General features: G+C 31.7%; 1 long non-coding RNA gene across 1 annotated transcript; it reads right to left on the bottom strand.

Annotated features, from left to right (window-relative positions):
- Positions 1–352: 352 nt before the first annotated feature.
- LOC115710228 (uncharacterized) lies at positions 353–2029 on the bottom strand. The gene is made up of 2 exons (XR_009685794.1): positions 1427–2029; positions 353–1326 (listed from the first exon to the last, which is right to left on the bottom strand). It is a non-coding gene; the product is annotated as an uncharacterized LOC115710228 (long non-coding RNA).
- Between the last annotated feature and the right edge of the window lie 3356 nt (positions 2030–5385).

Below are 5385 nucleotides of genomic sequence, written 5' to 3'. Positions count from 1 at the left end.
GAAACCGATCGACCGGTTTGGCAGTAGGGGAAATCCTAGGTTTTGGCTTTGAAACCGGTTTTGATTGGGGTGTTCTTCAAAGCTTAGATTAGGGTATTTTAGTGATGTTTGAGTTATTTCGAATCAGTGGGGGTTAGATTTGTTCGGTTACAGAATTAGGGTTTGTTTTCAAAGTTTGGATAACTTGTTTATCAAGGTTTGTTATTGTGACATAGGACCCGGGATCGTCGAGCATGGTTCCTGTAACGCCCGTACTTTTATAAAAATATTAATTTTGTTTACAAGCGTTAAACGCGGAAAATCATAATGTCGCATTTTTATTTAATACTTGAAAATGTTCACAACTGGCCAGTTTTTGTACAAAAGACATAATAAATAATAACTAAAATAATTGCGACATAAACTTAATAGCATAAATAAATAAATAGAGTGCCCTAGACCGCCCGCAGTTATATGGCCCTCAGCGAGTTCACACACACAAGCGTCCAAAGTTCCACTCGCCACCGACATTCTAGACTTTCAATTACCTTGGTCTGCACATGGTAATTTGATAAGGGTGAGCTACTAAACTCAGTAAGGAAATGTGTGTCAGGTAGTCACATAAATAAAAATAAAACTTAATTAAAATGCACATGCAAATATTTAGGCAGATAGCAAAACATAAACTTAATCATATCACTAGTCACTAATAATTAGGTTCTAAGCTAAATCACATAATAATGATTATGCCCGAGTCCAATTTTGGCAAATAAACTCGAGCTATTGGACTAAATGGCGGAGGGCTGGGTTCAGTAAAATCGTACCCACTACTAAATGGCCCCCTATCTACCATATAGATCCAACAGTCAAGTATTTAACCATTATCTTCTCGGTCAAACCATGTCACATTATAATCTACCTAATTTAAATAATGGCAAACTACTATACATTATTTAAATAACAAAACAATCATAACTAAATAATGTGAATCTTATAAACACACTATTTACATACATACTTAAATAACATGAATCTTATAAACATATTATTTAAATATATATCCTTAGCAATGGCCATGCTCTAATACTGTAAACATACATAAATAACATGAATCTTATAAACATATTATTTAAATATATATTATACAGTACAATAAATAACATACAATAAAGAGTCAGGCAGAAGACCTTAGTTAACTTCTCTTTTACTATTCCCACTCTTTCTATGAATGTTATTACATACAGAAAACTTATATTTTTCTACTTAATTTCCTTACCTCGAATGTGGAGTCCTAGCCTTGATTGCAATAAGAGTGATCCTTGAGAAACAATAATTTTCTTATGAAACCTAAATTTCATATTTATTAATTAGAACATATTACAATGGTATATATATACACGAGATCTTAATCTTGAATCTACAAACCCAAAATCATAGAGTGGTATACCTTATGAGATCTAGTTGAGCACTAAAACTTGAATGTAAAATGATGGTGATGGTGACGCCAATACGATGAAAGATATATATATATATATATATGAGATGATTATGGTTGTGTATGGTTATGGGTTGAGGTAGTGTATGATGATATGATGTTTGTGGGGTAAGATTTTGGCTATAGATGAAACAAATGAGCACAAGAAAATGGAAGAACAAGATTTTGGAATGACAGGAACGAGAGGGAGAATGTTTGAGAGGTTTGGCTTCTTTGAGTGAGGAAAAAAATAAGGAAATATGGATCTATTTATAAGCCTAGAACTTAACTATACCACACCTCACTAACCATGTCGTGGCCCTCTACTAACTCAAGTAATGATTTGAAAATAATTAAATAACCCACATAAAGCTCTAACCTCTCACCTTATAATCGGTCAACATAGTTTAAGGAAGAATCTCTCAAATACCAAGTCGAATGAACATTGAAACTTAGTCTCAATATGTTGTTTGATTTAGAGAATTTTACTCCCACGTGTAGGCTTTAGCTTAGGCTTTATTTCATTTGGAATTTGAATAGCTTCAATAAGTATTCACGCACACGTACAAGACCCACTACTTCTACTTCTATTTTTATTTTTATTTTTATTTAAAAAAATGATACAACACTGCGTACCCATATATGGCTTCTTCTTATCAAGTTTGAGAATGTTGCATATTGTATTATCTAACAACTAACTAAGTCCACCTTTCTCTCCATTGATACCACTTGAGCATGCTAATTTCATGCTCCCATTTTCTATTAATCCACGTGTAGTCTAAGCTTCATTTAAATTTGAAAACCTCTTATTAGTTTCCATGCATACACATGTCCAAGACACTCCACAAACTCTTAACTACCCTAAATAATCTTCCTTTTTACCACATGTATAATACTATGGATACTACTATTATTACTACTTTCTTATTACTTAATCAAGAATAAAACACATCATTCACTTAATTGTACCTAACACATATTAATAGGGGTGCAAATACCATTAACTTCATAATTTCTTAAGTCCTACACGTGGTAGACTAAACCTAAAAGTCCATAGTACATTAATTAAAAATATAATTCTCATAACTTAAAAAAAATACCCTTTTTTTTTTTTTGAGTTAATAATATATTTTATGCAATCACTATTTCCACATCGAGTTATCTAGACTAGAAAATAATAACCAAGTATTTTGGTTATTACAGTTCCACCCAGGTCGGCCCGCACCCTTGATATTGGTTTGAGGTAAGAAAAGCTTTATGCACTGCTAATCGTATTGGTAAGAAACGATTATTATTATTTGTGACTCGATTTTGATCGAGGGAAAGTTCGGTCTTTACCGTTAATGAAATGAGAATTACTCCTAAAGTCACCGTTAGGTTTCTTACTTATCGGTTGCTTTATCGGCCAGTGATAGTGACATACGTAGCTCATGGTTAATAAGTGGTAAGTGTTGGAAACGGTCATTACCATTATGAGTAATTACTCGTTGAAATCGGAGATAGGTTTCTTACTTATCGTTCGCTTTATCGGGCAACGATAGTGACATACATAGCTCGTGAATAGCGAGTGGCAAGGGTGCTTTATGAAGCACTGCAATTATGTGATTATGTATTGAATGAATGTCTGTTTAGTGAAATGATTAAGTTGTTGATTATAAGTTACTATGATTTTCTCATAATGCGTAATATGCGTGTTGGTATAGATATTAAATTATTTATGCATGCTAAATAAGTAATGAATTATGATTATGCATATTATATCATATTGGGATTACTTGTGTTTACCATTGCCTTGATTTAATAGCTTTTCTTGCTGAGTCATTGTGACTCACGGGTGCTTCGTGGTGCAGGTAAGGAGGAAGAAATTGTGGTCAGCCACGAGTCAAAGGTCTCCCAACGATGTACATATCAACTGCGGTGTTTCGGCTGCCAGTGGATAGGATCCATCCTTTTGACTATTTTATGGAAATGTAACCCTATTCTGTAAATCTGGTTTTAAGCTAAGGTGTAAAAGTTTTTGAACAGGGGATCCCCATACTTAGCAATCTTTTGAAAAGTTACGTTTTAGTTTAATTTGAAAGTTTTTAACTAAACCGCACTTTTCCTAAACTAATAGATTAACTAAGAATTAGTTTGTAAAAGCACACACGTGGCGTCCCTATGAGACAGGACATTATATATAGGGCCCGTTTGGTATGCAGGATTGGACTGAAAAGGATTGGACTAGACTGGACAAGATTGGATTATACTGAAAGTAATCCTGTGTTTGGTTTAAGAATAGACTGGACTATTTTATTTATTTCCTTTTAGAAAAAAACTTAAATTAAAATAAAAATATATAATATTAAATTAAAATTAAAATATATAATAATAAACAAATAAAAAATGAATGATTCACAACAACAAAAAAATAATTAAGTTATAAAATTAAATAAAATAATATATCATATATAATCAAGTATATATCATAAATATATAATAAAATAGTTTAGCATATTTTTTATTTAAATAAATAAGTAAAATAGTAAAATAAAAATACTTTAATAATATAAAATTGTTTATGTTAAACACTAATTTAATATAAATATTAATTTTTTAAAAATATTTATATAAATTTTCTAGTCATTTAAAAATGATATATAATTTTATTGTCATATTGTTTCTCTTAGAATCAATTTAAGTAACTATTGTTTAATTAACAATATTTTAAATTTTGAAAATTTATGTATAATAATTTAAAATTATACATTTTAACTAATTTTAATGAACAAGTTTTTGATAAAAAAAATTTATAAATAAATGTGTGATAATTCTTTCATTTAAATTCTTACTAAATTTAAAATATATTAATAAAATCAAAATTAAAAAAACGATAAAAAAAATCCTCATCTGCATGAGATTATTTATCCCACCCTGCTGGATGGGATAAATAACCCAGACAGATGAGATTAGCTGGATTAGTTATCCAGACTTCTGCCATGCCCAAACACTGGATTTGACAAATTAACCTGTCTAATTCAATCCAGTCCTGCGTACCAAATGGGTCATAGGTCAAAGTACCCGATGAGATAGCTTCATTGTTGGAGGAGTTTGCTAACACAATGCCTGATTTTTTTTTTTAAAAGAGCTTCCTCCAAGGAGGGCGATCAATTACAAGATTAAGTTAAAATTGGGGGCAGTTCCACTGACCAAGGCATTGTAGAAGATGGGACCTTCTGAATTAAAAGAGTTAAGGAGACAACTAACTGGAATGGTTGATAGTGGGTTTATGCAGCCATCCAAGGCTCCTTATGGTGCACCAGTATTGTTCCAAAAGAAAGCAGATGGTTCGTTGAGGATGTGTGTAGATTACTGAGCTTTGAACAAGGTCACCGTAAAGAACAAATACCTCTTGCCAAATGTTGTGGATTTGTTTAATAGGTTGGCGAAGGTATGATGCTTCACCAAATTAGATCTCCTGTCAGGGTACTGGCAAGTTCGAATTGCGGGGAGATGAATTAAAGAAAACTTTTGTAACAAGGTATGTGCCATTAAAATTTCCGGTGATGCCTTTTGGATCGACTAATGCTCCTGCAACATTCTGCAATCTGATGAATGATGTATTGTATGAGTTTTTGGTCGTATATCTTGATGAAATTGTCAATTATAGCTTCGTTAGAACAAAATTTACAACACTTGAGGAAGACGTTGAGAAAGTTGAGAGAAGAGAAGTTGTACATTGTAAAAAATAGTGAATGAATTGTGAATATTATTCATGTAAATTTTATGTATTTATATAACCTAGGAGAAACTAAAATAGGAAAGTATGAGAGAATATAGGAAACAAAATAATTACAATTGACCCTAATTTTCTAGCTAACTTACAACTAATATTCTAACACTCCCCTCAAGATGGAGCATAGATGTTAATCATGCCAAACTTGTTACAAACA

The sequence above is a fragment of the Cannabis sativa genome, chromosome 1 (genome assembly GCF_029168945.1).
Source record: "Cannabis sativa cultivar Pink pepper isolate KNU-18-1 chromosome 1, ASM2916894v1, whole genome shotgun sequence".
Taxonomy (NCBI): Eukaryota; Viridiplantae; Streptophyta; class Magnoliopsida; order Rosales; family Cannabaceae; genus Cannabis; species Cannabis sativa.
The sequence above is the reverse complement of the archived record's forward strand: the minus strand, read 5'-3'. Positions and strand labels throughout refer to the sequence as shown.